This window comes from Felis catus, chromosome C2, assembly GCF_018350175.1.
Source record: "Felis catus isolate Fca126 chromosome C2, F.catus_Fca126_mat1.0, whole genome shotgun sequence".
Classification (NCBI taxonomy): Eukaryota; Metazoa; Chordata; class Mammalia; order Carnivora; family Felidae; genus Felis; species Felis catus.
In genome coordinates, this window is record NC_058376.1 from 124,252,358 (window position 1) to 124,268,602 (window position 16,245).

The 16,245-nt window shown below is 39.0% G+C and overlaps 1 protein-coding gene across 3 annotated transcripts in view; it reads left to right on the plus strand.

Annotated features, from left to right (window-relative positions):
- Window positions 1–16,245, plus strand: part of PIK3CB (phosphatidylinositol-4,5-bisphosphate 3-kinase catalytic subunit beta) — a 186,066-nt gene that overhangs the window by 43,936 nt on the left and 125,885 nt on the right. For all 3 annotated transcript variants that reach the window (XM_011286143.4, XM_045037520.1, XM_045037521.1), the window contains exon 2: window positions 879–984. The gene's annotated coding sequence lies outside the window, so the exon portion shown is untranslated. The remainder of the gene's footprint in view (window positions 1–878; window positions 985–16,245) is intronic.

Here is a 16,245-nt window from a genome sequence, read left to right on the forward strand (position 1 = left end):
TTTCATGTGTTTTTTATATTTTTCTCATATTTAAAAATACAGAGTTATAAGCAATCAAATATCATATAAGATTTATTTTATTGTTTTTCTAAGTTTATCCATTTTATTTTGAGAGAGAGAGAGAGCATGCGTGCAGGCATGTGTAAGTGGGGGAGGAACAGAGAGAGAAAGAGAGAGAGAGGCGGGGAGAGAGAATCCCAAGCAGTCTTTGCACTGTCAGCACAAAGCCCATCTCAGGGCTCGAGCCCATGAACCTGGGGATCATAACCAGAGCTGAGCCACCCTGGCTCCCCTATTTTATCAATTCATTTTATTTTTTCATTTAAAAAAATGAATGAATTAATTTTTTTTAAATGTTTCTTTATTTTTGAGAGAGAGAAAGTGCGAGCAGGGCAGGGGCAGAGAGAGAGGGGGACAGAGGATCTGAAGCAGGCTATGTGCTGACAGCAGAAAGCCCGACTTGGGGCCCGAACCCGTAAGCCATGAGATCATAACCTGAGCTGAAGTTGGACGCTTAACCAACTGAGCCACCCAGGTGCCCCATCTTCACTTTTTTTTTTTTAAGTGGGCAGATTTCTTTTTGTTTTTTTTTTAATGTTTATTTATTTATTAATTATTTTTTTAATGTTTGTTTTTGAGAGAGAGAGAGACAGCATGTGCAGGGAAAGGGCAGAGAGACAGAGAGAATCCCGAGCAGGCTCTGCACTAACAGCGCAGTTCGGGGTTACATCTCACAAACCGTGGAGTTAAGACCTGAGCCTAAGTCAGGAGTCAGACACTTAACTGACTGAGCCACCCAGGTGCCCCCAGATTTATTTTATTTTTAATTTAGCTAATTTAGGTGTTAATACCTTTTTTCTTCCCCCTTTTTTTTGTAGCGTATCGTCTAATTTGAAAGTCTTCCATGAAAACTTCACTTTAAAAAAATAAGTAATGCCATCATCTGTTATCCTAAACCACTGAAATGGGGGCTGTCAATTTGAGGTAAGTGTCTAAATTTGTATCTTTACTTACATTAGTTTTCCAAAAGTTAAATATAGAAGGAAAATATAAATATTGTTTAGATTCTAAATCTTTTAGTTAATCTCTGTATGGGGGGGTGGGTAGAAATCCTAGACTTTGTGCTTTTTTTTCCCCCAGTCTTTCTTTTAAAATAGTCTGATATTTAGGATTATGTTTACCCCATAGTTAATGGAGCTTCATGAAGGAGACAGGTGGGATCAGTGTTGTTGAAAGCTTTTCTAGAGAGGCTCATTGAAAACTGAAGTTTTTTTGGAGTTGGCATTTAGGTAACACTGCTGGACAGTAGGGACCATTTCAGGACAGTGTTTGTGGCTGAAAATAAGCTTGCAGTAGAATAAAGAGTGAAGAGGAGGTGATGAAGTGAATATTTCAGCTCTAACTCATTTATTTATTAAGTCAACATGTAGTGTGTATTTAGGATGTGGTGGTCATTTTCCTAAGTACTGGAATTATAGTTAGTGTGACCATATATTCTGATGTAAGCCTCTTGTAGATCAATTAATACCTGTATTTTTTATCTCCATGACTTATTTATTTATTTGAGAGAGAAAGAGAACATGCGAGTGGGGGAGGGGGCAGAAGGAGAGAGAGGAAGAATCTTAAGCAGGCTCTACACTCAACATGGAGGCTGAAGCAGGGCTTAGTCCCACGACCCTGGGATCATGACCTGAGCTGAAATCAAGTTGGATGCTCTGGGATCCTGTGTGGCTCAGTCAGTTAAGCATCCAACTTTGGTTCAGGTCATGATCTCGCAGTTCATGAGTTCCAGCCCCACATTGGGCTCTCTGCTGTCAGTGTGGAGCCTGCTTTGGATCATCTGTCTCCCTCTCTTTCTGCCCCTCCCCTGCTCTCTGTGTCTCTCAAAAATAAAATAAACATTTAAAAAAAAGGGGCGCCTGGGTGGCTCAGTCAGTTAATCATTCGACTCTTGGTTTTGGCTCAGGTCATGGTCTCACGGTTTGTGGGTTCGAACTCTGCATTGGGCCCTGCTCTGGCATTTTGGAGCCTGCTGGGGATTCTCTCTCCCTTTCTCTCTACCTCTCCCCCTTGCATGAGCACGTGCACTTGGAATGTGTCCGCGCTCTCTCTCCCTCTCTCAAAATGAATAAACATTAAAAGAAAGAGAAGGTTTAATGTTTATTTATTTATTTTGAGAGAGGGAGAGAAAATCCCAACCAGGCTCCGCACTGTCAGCGCAGTCATGTCCTGAACTGAAATCAAGAGTTAGATGCTTAACAGACTGAGCTAGACAGGTGCCCCAAGAGATTTGTATTCTAGTTAAATTTTAATGAGAGAGCCTCACAGGAATTAAAATTTTGGAGGCTTAAAAAGAATGTGTTAGGGGCACCTGGGTGGCTCAGTCAGTTAAGCGACCGACTTCAGCTCAGGTCCTGATCTCGCGGTTTGTGAATTCAGGCCCCGCGTCGGGCTCTGTGCTGACAGCTCAGAGCCTGGAGCCTGTTTCAGATTCTGTGTCTCCCTCTCTCTCTGCGCCTGCCTCTCTCTCTCTCTCTCTCTCTCTCTCTCTCTCTCTCTCTCTCTCTCTCTCTCTGTCTCTCTCAAAAATAAACAAAGAAACAAACAACAAAAAAGAATGTGTTGCCAGAAACTTATGGTTACTGTGTCTGTATAACTTGCTTACGATAACAAATGTACTAAGTACTTTTGCTTGGCTCAGGAGAAAGCTATGTGTTTTGATTAGTAGGCAAGAATAACTATGATTTCCCAGGATAGGACAAGATGATTAAATGAGCTAGAGGGGCACCTGGGTGGCGCAGTCGGTTAAGCGTCCGACTTCAGCCAGGTCACAATCTCGCGGTCCGTGAGTTCGAGCCCCGTGTCAGGCTCTGGGCTGATGGCTCAGAGCCTGGAGCCTGTTTCAGATTCTGTGTCTCCCTCTCTCTCTGCGCCTCTCTCTCTCTCTCTCTCTCTCTCTCTCTCTCTCTCTCTCTCTCTCTCTGTCTCTCTCAAAAATAAAGAAACAACAAAAAAGAATGTGTTGCCAGAAACTTATGGTTACTGTGTCTGTATAACTTGCTTACAATAACAAATGTACTAAGTACTTTTGCTTGGCTCAGGAGAAAGCTATGTGTTTTGATTAGTAGGCAAGAATAACTATGATTTCCCAGGATAGGACAAGATGATTGAATGAGCTAGAGGGGCACCTGGGTGGCGCAGTCGGTTAAGCGTCCGACTTCAGCCAGGTCACGATCTCGCGGTCCGTGAGTTCGAGCCTCGCGTCAGGCTCTGGGCTGATGGCTCAGAGCCTGGAGCCTGTTTCCGATTCTGTGTCTCCCTCTCTCTCTGCCCCTCCCCCGTTCATGCTCTGTCTCTCTCTGTCCCAAAAATAAATAAAAACATTGAAAAAAAATTAAAAAAAAATAAATGAGCTAGAATGATTTTTTTATTTAATGTTTATTTTTTTTTTTTGAGAGAGAGAGGGAGAGACAGCACAAACAGAGCTAGGGACACAGAGAGAGGGGTACAGAGGATTTGAAGCAGGCTCTGTGCTGAGAGCAGAGAACCTGATGCAGGGCTCCAACTCACGAACTGTGAGGCCATGACCTGAGCCAAAGTCAGACGCTTAACTCACTGATCCATCCAGGCACCCCTAGAATGATTTTTACCCCCCAAAGAGTATACTTGTTAACCTTTGAGATTGGAAATTTTGTAAGGATGTAGAGAAGTTTTCATCTTGCTGTTGACTAACACATTGTCTGTGTAACAGTTCAGAAAAGATGTTCTGTGTTCAGATGCATAAATAGACCAATAAGAATTATTAAGGGCAAAAAATATCAAAGGGATTATAGCTCCTGCAGAGGTTTTTGAAACTTTGCACCTTGATTGTAATTGTCATTAAGATTTGAAATTTTTTTAAATATTTAATTTATTGTCTAATTGGTTTCCATACAACACCCAGTGTTCATCCTAACAGGTGCCCTCCTCAGTGCCCATCACCCACTTTCCCCTCCCTCCCACCTTGCCCCCCCCCCCCCCCCATCAACTATCAGTTTATTCTCAGTCTTTAAGAGTCTCTTATGGTTTGGCTCTCTCCCTCTCTAACTTTTTTTTTTCCTTCCCCTCCCCATGGTCTTCTGTTTAGTTTCTCAGGATCCACATAAGAGTGAAAACATATGGTATCTTTCTCTGTATGACTTATTTCACTTAGCATAACACACTCCAGTTCCATCCATGTTGCTAAGATTTGAAAATTTTGAAATAGATCATATTCATTGTCTTCACTATTATAATTATGCCTTTTGTTGGTAAATGACATGTTTTAATTTCAAAAAGCTTACTTTAGAAGCTTCTTACCATGTTACATGAACACTGAATAAACTGAGTGTTTTAAACTTGTGTTCTGGTCTTTTACTAGGTCCCCTTCTCCAGTTCTTGTCTTTGCCTCAGGGTTCTTTTTCTTCTATGTGTATTGAGTGTTTACGCAGTTAGAAAAAATGTTCATAAAGATCATATTGTTGAGTGCCTACTGTTTCTGGTCCTTTGATAACATGGTTTTTGCTTTTACTCAGAGAATAACTGTGGTCAGATTGTCATATAGTCTACCATAGACAGTAAGGATATTGTGAAGGAAATTCTGGCTATCTGTGTAGCATGACCTTTCAAAACTGTTTTCTTTGCTGCAAGCATCTCACTTAGCCTTTTGACTGCCACATGACAGAGGAAGTAGTATATAAGGGCAGAATAAATGGCTGCCTTGTTGATCTCAATACAGTTTTCCAATATAAGAGCATGCTAAATAGTCACATATGTTATTAAATAACATTGTTTCATTTATGTGGAAGATTAACAAGTCTTATGCATAATACATAGGGTACATTTTAAGTATAATTTTGTAAAAATTTGTAAGTTAAAGTTGAAATAGAAAATAAATTTATGTTACTTTTAAAAAGAATGTTACTTTGGGGTACATAGGTGGTGGCTCAGTTGGTTAAGCATCCAACTTCGGCTCAGGTCATGATCTCATGATTTGTGAGTTTGAGCCCCACGTCGGGCTCTGTGCTGACAGCTCAGAGCCCAGAACCTGCTTCCGATTCTGTGCCTCCCTCTCTTTCTCTGTCTCTCCCTGCTCACATGCTTGTGCTCTCTCTCTCTCTCAAAAATAAATAAACATAAAAACATTAAAAAAAAGGGTGTTAATTTTTTATTCAAAGTTTTAAGAATTATTAATGATTTGAAATCATTATATACAGCCCATGATGAAAAATTCACTATTTTAGTGGGCAGATATTTATTTTTAAACTTAAAAAAAATTTTTTTTTAATGTTTATTTTGGGAGAGAGAGTACAAGCAGGGGAGGGGCAGAGAGAGACAGACACAGAATCCAAAGCAGGCTCCAGGCTCTGAACCAGTAGCATAGAGCCCAATGTGGGGCTTGAACTCAGGAACTGTGAGATCATGATCTGAGCCGAAGTCAGTTGCTTAACTGACTGAGCCACTCTAGCGCCCCAGTGGGCAGATATTTTTAAAGCAACTTTGGAGGTACCTTTCTGCTGTTCTTGAGTAGTCAGGAGAGTCTTCTTTAAAACTGTGAAGCGGCTGGGGCACCTGGGTGGTTCAGTTGGTTAAGCGTGCAACTTTGGTTCAGGTCATGATCTCATGATTCATGGGTTTGAGCCCTGCATCAGGTGCTCTGCTGTCAGCACAGAGCCCGCTTCAGATGCTGTCTCTCTCTCTGCCTCTCATTCATTCCCTCTCGAAAATAAACATTAAAAAAGAAAAAACTGTAATGGGGCTATAAAATTGTTGAATTACTATGTTGAATATCTGAAACTAATATAACATTGTATGTCAACTATGTTTCTTTTTTATTTCAAGTTTTTTTTTTAGTGTTTGTTTATTTTTGAGAGAACGAGAGAGAGAAAGCATGAGCAGGAAGGGGCAGAGAGAGAGGGAGACACAGAATCTGAAGCAGGCTTTAGGCTCTGAGGTGTCAGCATAGAGCCTGATGCGGGGCTCGAACTCACAAACCACAAGATCATGACCTTAGCCGAAGTCAGACGCTTAACCGACTGAGCCACCCAGGCGCTCCAGTGTCAACTTATTTCAATTTAAAACAAAAGAAGGGGCTCCTGGGTGGCTCAGTCGGTTAAGCTTCCGACTTCAGTTCAGGTCATGACCTCATGGTTTGTGGGTTCAAGTCCAGCATCAGGCTCTGTGCTGATAGCTCAGTCTGGAACCTGCTCTGGATTCTGTGTCTCCCTCTCTCTCTGCGTCTTCCCTGCTCAGGCTCTGTCTCTGTCTCTCTCTCTCTCAAAAATAAATAAACATTAAAACAAAACAGTATGCTGTGAAAGGGCCTAGGGGACATGAATAAGCACCAGCCTGATTTTAAACTTTAGTTTTATTTTCAGCTAGTAGCTGAGCTTTATAATGTTTGTATTTATTTATTCATCATTGAGCAGATAGTTACTGATGTCTTGTATCAGGCACTGTACAGAACCTGAAAGATAAAAGATCCTGTCCCTTTTGTACAGGAACTCACTATCTAGATATTAACAAGGGTAATAGGAATAAACTTTAGCAGGATCAAAACTCCTTGCCCTAGCTGCTAATTTCAGTTCCCTCCCAGAATCTAGACAAAGGTTATAAGGGGAAGCAGTAAGGACATGAGGATGGTCAGGATTCTTTGGTTGGAGCAGTGCTGGCGGACAGGCAACTGCAGGTGAGAGGAAAAATGTGGAACTTGACATGAAGGTCACAGAGCAGAATGGGAAATGGGTTCCCATCAAATGGACTCTTCATGCCTGGTGCTGCCTAGGAGGTTTACGTATGTTATTGCTCTTAATCCATTAAAAAAAAAAAAGTGTGAAATTTAGCATATATACAGAAGAGCACATAAAGCCTTAAGTTTAGAATTTAAAGAACAATAGAAAAATAAAACCTCTGCATGATAGGCAGGCCAGTTCTATGTGCGTTAGTTACTCTATTGTTTTTTTTCTTCCTCTCCCTAAACTACTCTTAGCTGAATTTTTTGTTGCTTCCTTGTTTTTCTCTGTGGCTGTACCATCTACATTTATATCTCTGACCAATACTTTGTATTTATACTTGAGTAAATGAAATCATATTGTGCATATTATTTTTTTCCTAACATTGTTTACAGGGTCCATTCATAGTTATGTGTATAGCTATATTTTCTTAATCTTCCATTTTGTTAAAATATTCAGTACAACTTACTGATCCATTCTATTGTACATTTAGGTTGTGTCTAGTTTTCAGATAGTATGAAAAATTCGACATTTAACATTCAGGTACATGTGACATCATAGATTAAGAGTTTTTTCAAGGCTGTATACCTAATAATGGAATTTTTGGTGCCAGACTCTTTGGAAGAGGTTGATTCAATTTATTCTCCCACCAGCAGTGATCTGTGAAGTGGTATCTCCTTGTGGTTTTGTTTTTTTTAAATTGAAATGACTTTTTTTTAAGTTTATTTTTGAGAGAGAGAGAGAGAGAGAGAGAGAGAGAGAGAGAGATCACACATGCACAAGCAGAGGAAGTGGCAGAGAGAGAGGTGAAAGAATCCCAAGCAGGCTCTGTGCTCTCAGCAAGAGCCCCACATGGGGCTTGATCTCACAAACTGTGAGATCATGACCTGAGCCAAAATCCGGAGTCAGAAGGCTAACTAACTGAGCCACCCAGGCGCCCCCCTTGTGATTTTAATTTATGTTGCCTTGGTGACTAATGAGGTTGAATATTTTTCCACCATGTGTTTATGGATTTTTCTGGCTGCTGTGAAGTTTGTATTTAATTATTTTGCCCATTTTTCTATGATTTTTGATTTATATCACTTTTGTATATTTATTTTCACACTAAATTTTATAAAAATTGTTTATTTGATCATTTTAAAATTTTAATTTCAGTATAATTTTCATATAATGTTATACTAGTTTCAAGTGTACAATATAGTGATTGAACAGTTCTGTACAATACCTAGTGATCTTTATAGTAAATATACTATTAATGTCCTTCACCTATTTTATCCACATCCCACCCACCTATTTTTTTACAGTTTGAGAAAGAGCGAGAGAGAGCTCAAGAATGGGAGGGTCAGAGAAAGAGGGGGAGAGAGAGAATCCTAAGCAGGCTCTGCACTGCCAGCCTGAGCCTGAGGGGCTTGAACTCATGAACTGTGAGATCATGACCTGAGCCAAAATCAAGAGTTGGATGCTTAACTGACTGAGCTACCCAGGTGCCCCTCACCCACCTATTTTATTCACTTGTTCAGCATTCTTCATTGAATCTTTTTCTGTTTTTTTTTTTTTTATTAATGTCTATTTTTATTTTTGAGAGAGAGAGACACACACACAGTGTGAGTGGGGAAGGGACAGAGAGAGAGAGAGGGAGACACAGAATCTGAAACAGGCTCCAGGCCCTGAGCTGTCAGCACAGACCCCGGCATGGGGCTCGAACCCACGAACTGCAAGATCATGACCTGAGCTGAAATTGGACACTTAACTGATTGAGCCGCCTAGGCACCCCTGTTATTTTATTTTTATTATTTATTTATTTATATATCAAGAACACCTTAACATGGCCTACCTCTCTAGTATCATCCTGCTTCTGTTTTCTGCTTCTCTGTGTCCCTCATAGCTGTCTTTGAACTCCTCAGATGATTAAGGCTTCTTAGGTCTTTGCATATGTTCTTTCTCAACTTTGCTTAGCTAACTTCCTCTCTTCCTTCTAGCATGTGTTAAAAAATCCCCTTCCCTTTGCACTCTTTTGTATCTATGCCTCAAATTCACATACTTTGTGTGTCTAAACTTATTAAAAATATAGTAATTCTAGTCAGATGACTAGTCAGGAGGAGAAAGAAGGCTGTCAATATGTTCATTTCTATCAGGGAATTAAAAATGCATTGTGCAGGGGCACCTGGGTGGCTCAGTCGGTTAAGCGTCCCACTTCAGTTCAGGTCATGATCTTACATTCCATGAGTTCGAGCCCTGTGTTGAGAGCTTGGAGCCTGGAGCCTGCTTCGGATTCTTTAAAAAAAAAAAAAAAATTTTTTTTAAGTTTATTTATTTTTGACAGAGACAGTGCCAGCATGACCTGGGGAGGGGCAGAGAGAGAGGGAGACACAGAATCTGAAGCAGGCTCCAGGCTCCAGGCTGTCAGCACAGAGCCTGCCGCGGGGCTTGAACTCACGAACTGTGAGATCACGACCTGGACACTTAACCCATTGAGCCACCCAGGCGCCCCCTGCTTTGGATTCTTAAAGCTTTCTTTAATTTCAGTGTTTTAGCCAATGTATTTTAAATTCTTTGAGAGTATCTCCTCAGTTTCCAGATGGTGTCATTTTGGAAGCTGGGAAATAAATGAACCTCTAATAGTAGCTTTTACTTGAAAAAATGATCAAGAGGAAAATATAGGTTGGTTTTAAGAGCTGCATTCAGTGAGGAAACATTTTTGTTTAGCTTTTGTGTTAGTGGTATGAAATTGATAATAATGACATTTTTCTAGTTTATTTCTTCTCTTAGTAAGTCATTTGTGACAGTAAATGATGTGGGTGGTATGAATGAATAAAATTGAAAATCACATTCCACAACAAAGCAGTATTTTAAATGGTGTATTAAGAAGATGAGAGACAAAAATAATGCTGTTTTAACACCAACAAATTGGACAACCCAGAAGAAATGGATCAGTTCTTAGAAACATATTTGATCAAATCTGAATCATGAAGTAGAAAATCTGGACAGATTACTGATAAGGAAATTGAATCAGTAACTGAAAATTTTGCAACAAACAACAGTCCAGGACCAGATGGCTTCAGTGGTGAATTCTACCAAACATTTAAAGAAGAATTAATACCAGCCTTCTCAAACTTCTTTCAAAAAACAGAGGAAGAGCAAATTCTTCTAAACTCATTTTATGAGGCCACCATTACACTGATAGCAAAACCAGACAAGGACCCACAAGAAAAGAAAATTATAGACCAGTATTCCTGATGAATAATAGATGCAAAAATCTTCAACAAAATATTAGTAAACTGAATTCAGCAATACATTAAAAGAATCATACACTGTGATCAATTAGAATTTATTCTGGGGATGCAAAGATGGTTCAAGATCCATAAATCAGTAATATGTCACATTAACAAAATAAAGGTTTAGAAACCATGTTATCATCTCAATAGATACAGAAAAAGCATTTGACAAAATTTGACATCCATTTATGATAAAAATTCTCAACAGAGTACAGAGAAAAACATAAGTCAACTAATAAAGGCCACGTATGACAAGCCACAGCTAACATCATACTCAGTAGTGAAAATGTGAAGAATTTTCCTGTAAGATCAAGGAACAAGAAAAGGATGCCTGCTCTCACCCCTTTTATTGAACATATTACTGGAAGACCTAGCCAGAGCAGTTAGGCAAGGACAAGAAATAAAAGGCCTGCAAATTGGAAAGGAATTAAAATTGTCACTCTTAGCAGATGAAGAAATGAAGATAAGATGTAGAAAACCCTAAAGACTTCGTCAAAAAGCTGTTAGAAGTAATAAATTCAGTAAAGTTGGCAAATACAAAAATCAATCTACAAAAATCTGCAAAATTCTATATTCTACTGACAAACTATTAGAGAAATTAAAACAGTCCCATTTACAATTGCAACGAAAAGAATAAGATATCTAAGAATAAATATGACAAAGGAGATGAAAGACCTGCACACATAAAACTATAGGACATTGATGAAATAAAGAAGACATAGTGAACAGAATAATAGCTTGTGTTCCTGGATTGGAAAAAATAATATTGTAAAAATGTCCATACAACTCAAAGCAATCTACAGATTCAGTGCAATCCCTATTATAATTCTAGTGGCTTTTGTTTTTGTTTTTGTTTTTTACAGAAATAGAATAAACAATCCTAAATATGGAACCACAGAAGATCCTGAGTAGTCAAAGTAATCATGAGAAAGAACAAGGCTAGAGACATCCCACTTCCTCATTTCAAAATATATTACAAAGTTATAGTAATCAAAACAGTGTGATACTGTTATAAAACAGACATGTAGATCAATGGAACAGAATAGAGAGCCCAGGAATAAAGCCATGCATACATGTTTAATTAATTTATGACAAAGGAGCCAAGAAAATGCAGTGGAGGTAAGGACGATCCCTTCAATAAAAGGTGCTGGAAAAGCTGGACAACCACATACGAAGGAATGGCACTGAATCCATCTTGCACCACACACAAAAATTAATACAGATTAAAGATGTGAACTTAAGATCTGAACCCATAAATTCCTAGATGAAAACATATGCAGTTAGTTTTCCTGTTTTGATTCTGGCAATGATATTTTGGATTTGATACCAAAAGCAAAGGCGATAGAAGCAAAAATAAATGGGACTACATCAAACTAAAAAACGTCTGCACAGCAAAGGAAACCATCAATAAAATGAAAAGGCAACCTATCGAATGGGAGAAAATACTTGCAAATCATATACCTGATGAAGGGTTAGTATCCAAAAGGTATAAGGAACCTATACAAGTTAGATGTGCCCTGCCCTCACCCAAATTAGATATCTGAATAGACATTTTTCCAAAGAAGACTTGCAAATGTCCAACAGGTACATGAAAAGGTGTTCAACATCACTAGTCATCAGAGATATTACCATAAAAAAACCTCAACAAGATCATTACCTTGCCCTATTAGAATGGCTAATATCAAAAAGAGAGGCAATATAAGTATTGGTGAGAATGTATAGAAAAGGGATCCCTTGTGCACTGCTGGTGGAAATGTAAATTGGTGGAGCCAAAATGGAAAGTAGTATGGAGATTCCTCACAAAACTACCGTATGATCCAGCAGTCCCACTTCTGGGTATTTATCTGAAAGAAATGAAAACACTAACTGAAAAAGATGTCTCTATGTTCATTGCAGCATTATGTGCAGTAATCAAGATGAGGAAGCAACCTTGAGGGCGTTATTCTAAGAAATAATTCAGAGAAAGACAAGTATATGATGTCACTTATGTGTGGAATTTTAAAAAAGAAATAAAACCCAAAACAACTAATTAATAAAGAGAACAAACTGGTGATTGCCAGAGGCAGGGGTGGGGTGTGGGCAAAATGAGTAAAGGGGGTCAAAAGGTACAAATTTCCAGTTATAAATAAGTCATGGGGGTGTAATGTAGAGTATGGTGTCTATAGTTAATAATACTGCATTATGTATTTGAAAGTTGCTAAGAGAGTAGATCTTTAACGTTCTCGTGGCAAGTAGAAAAGTAATTGTCTTAAAAATAATGCTGTATTTGAATCTACTCCTGAAATCATTGTTTCACTATATGCTAACTAATTTGGATGTAAATTTTAAAAAATAAAATTATAAAAAGTGAAAGTCTAGGTTGGTAAAAACTAAAAAAAAAAAATGAGCATCTGTAAGGTCTGGTTATGAAATAAAGTGATTCAAAGAAAAAAAATAATGCTGTATTTGAGGTTTTTGAAATAAAATGTGATTTATTAGATTAACTGTAGAGCCTTGCTATAAATTAAATACAGAACAATAGCCAAAAGCAGAGTTTGAAGCATAAATAGATGAAGATTTCAGATTTTTTGAGAACCTAGACCTAGTGACCTATGATGAATTACTATACTCCAAACCGTGGAACTCCCAGCACTTGTTCTGTGGTGCACATGTCATAGGCAGAGTAGTGTGTGGCAGTGGTGGTGGGGTTTCATGACAGTGATACTGTGGTACTGCCTCAGCTTTTCAGGTGAGGTCTGATCCCCAGACACTACCTTCCAACTTCCTTTGTGAAGTTCAGGCAGGTATTTTATACTTCCCTTTTCCAATAGTCCATCATCATCTCTTGTGATTGAGGTTCTGTAAGGGTTGAGGTGGAAAATATTACAGTCAGTAATATGAGCCTTTACTATCTCTCTGTTTTATTACTTCCAGCAGTCTAAGAAGGTGCATCATCTGAATGAAACAAAACAGACAAATCTCCCATTCATGTCTCTCAGCTGACCTAGGTGCTCTGGTACAGGCTGGGTTGCAGATTGCTTCATGTTTTATTTTTGTAAGCCCTTTTCCCCCCAGTCACGTGTGTGTTACAGTATCTTGAAAACTATAAGTAGCTAATAAATATTTATTAACTCGAATTCCTTTTTTTTTTTTCTTTTTCTCTTGGTCAAGCCTAGCACTGAAATGACACTCAGCCTGCCTCTCCTGACTTACCGTGTCCTCCAGATAGAATAGACAGTGAAAGAGAGTGTTGGTACCAAGGGAAATATCTCTTTGATTTTTTCTAGCTTTTTTTATTTTTTCAAATTCTCTGTTTACTGTCAGTAGTGAAGGAGAAATGAAAGCTACACACAGAAGCATTTTGTCATTCATGGCTGGATGGCTTAGGAGGATAATTGGTCTCCGAAGAAAAGCATTTAAATAGACAAAGAAATACTTGCATACACCAAAGTTAAACTAGTGTCTAAAGTAGTAATCCTGAAGTGGTTTGGGAGAATTGCCAGCTTTTTAGGATGCTGCTTTAATTTTTATGTATTACAACTTATTTTCAAAATGACAGCAGACAGAGCTAAAAGGTTCAGAGCCTGGAATAGTTCTTTTTTCTACAGCTGTAAAGCTATTTAAAATTCTTCTCATGTTACTGTTTGCCATCCAGATGGCTTTCTGGCACTGATTCAGTTCCTAGATGTGAGGGCTGTTGGTTAGTTACTCACCAGCATCACCACACACTTGTACAATTTGGCTCATGACTCACCCTCACAGCACTTACATGTGGGTATCCTTTACTAGATAGTCATTTCTTATTGTCATGATGTCACTTGTTATAAATAGGTACCAGAATTGATTGGATAATGTTTCTGGGATGAAGATGCGTGACATACTCACCCCCCACCCCCCAAAACCCCAAAGGACAGAAACACCCAGTAAGTCTGTTGGACCCATTGCCACTGTAATGAGAAACAGAAACAATTGTCTGGATGATGAAACTTTTGCCTAAAATATATGTATCTGTATAGTAGATGTCAGAGTATATCCAATAAACGCAAATTATTTGCTTCACTCCTCTACTATTAGCCATAGTGATTAAAAAAACAGAAAAGAACTTGTCTCAGAAGTCAGAGTTGTGGTGAGAGGTTAAGGAGAAGAAGGGGTTTGCTATCTTAAAGGGACACCCAAGGAGGCTCTGAGTGCTTGGAGTGTTCTGTTTCTGGGTTTGGAATGTGGTTTGCTTTACAGTAGGTGTTTGCTTTATAGTAACTCATTGCATACATTTGGTGTACTTTTTTATTACTTTAAACAATAAAAATGTTTAAAAATAGGGAATACTTGCCAATCATGTAGGAGAATTCCCTCAGCTGTGTCTTCAAAGGCTAAAGAATAAAGTCACCATGTTTTGAACTAGATATTGGTAGTAAGTTTTTGTCTTACTAATTTTATCTATTTAGTAAAATAATCCTTTTACCTGGGGCGTCTGGGTGGCTCAGTTGGTTAAGCGTCCGACTTCGGCTTAGGTCCTGGTCTCGCAGTCTGTGGGTTTGAGCCCCATGTCAGGCTCTGCGCTGACAGCTCATAGCCTGGAGCCTGCTTCGGATTCTGTGTCTCCCTCTCTCTTTGCCCCTCCCCTGCTCACCTTCTGTCTCTCTCTCTCTCTCTCTCTCTCTCTCTCTTTTTTTAAATTTTTTTTTTTAACGTTTATTTATTTTTGAGACAGAGAGAGGCACAGCATGAACGGGGGAGGGTCAGAGAGAGAGGGAGACACAGAATCGGAAGCAGGCTCCAGGCTCTTGGGCCATCATCAGCCCAGAGCCCGACGCGGGGCTCGAACTCACGGACTGTGAGATCGTGACCTGAGCTGAAGTCGGACGCTTAACCGACTGAGCCACCCAGGCGCCCCCCTCTCTCTCTTAAAAAAATAAGTAAACATTAAAAAAAAATGTTTTTAACTTAAAACATGATTATGTTCAACAGTGATTTAAATGGGCTTAACAATTAGTTCCCATACCCAGAAGTACCATCCATTTAGTAGTGGAACAGAAGGGATAGGGTGAGGGGAGAACATTGTGGGGATGAAATAAAACTACTTGGAAATATGTATCCAATTTGAATTATTTATTATCTTGTTGATAAGCATGATCGAATATTTAGGTTAGAAGAAGGGAGGGCAGACTAAAAAATAGAACAATGAAGAACTTAATTAGCATTACTTAATAAAAAATTAATATTTGAAGGGCGCCTGGGTGGCTCAGTAAGTTAAGCGTCTGACTTTGGCACAGGTCATGATCTCACTGTTCGTCAGTTTGAGCCCTGCATCAGGATCTGTGCTCACAGCTTAGCGCCTGGAGCCTGCTTCAGATTCTATGTCTCTATCTCTTTCTGTCCCTAACCCTTTCTCTCCTGCACCCTCTCTCTCTCTAATATAAATAAACATCAAAAATATATTTAAAAATCAATGTTTGAATCAAGACCATTTATTACAAAAATTTTTTATTAACATTTATTCATTTTTGAGAGTGAGAGAGACAGAGTGTGAGCAGGGGAGGGGCAGAGAGAGAGGGAGGCACAGAATCGGTAGCAGGCTCCAGAATCAAACTCACAGACTGCGAGATCATGACCTGAGCTGAAATCGGATGCTCAACCGACCAAGCCACCCAGGTGCCCCAAGACATTATTTTGTTTTGTTTTGTTTTGTTTTAATTTTTTATTTAAAATATTTTTTTGTATTTTATTAAAAAAATTTTTTAATGTCTGTTTTTGAGAGAGAGAGAGAGAGAGAGAGAGAAAGAGAATGAGTGGAGGAGGGGCAGAGAGAGAGGGAGACACAGAATCTGAAGCAGGCTCTGAGCTGTCAGCACAGAGCCTGATGCGGGGCTCAAACTCACAAACCATTAGATCATGACCTGAGCCAAAGTCAGTTGCTTACCCGACTGAGTCACCCAGGCACCCCAAGACCATTTATCTTAAATGGAACATCTTAAACAGGTTAGCAGTATATATTTTTTTAGTTTTTAAATTTTTTTATATTTTGAAAAAAAACTTTATTTTTTATTTTTATTTTTTTATATATTAAATATAATTGTTGTCAAATTGGTTTCCATACAATACCCAGTGCTCATCCCAACAGGTGCCCTCCTCAGTGCCCATCACTCACTTTCCCCTCTCCCCCGCCCCCCATCAACCCTCAGTTTGTTCTCAGTGTTTAAGAGTCTCTTATGGTTTGCCTCCCTCTCTCTCTGTAAATTTTT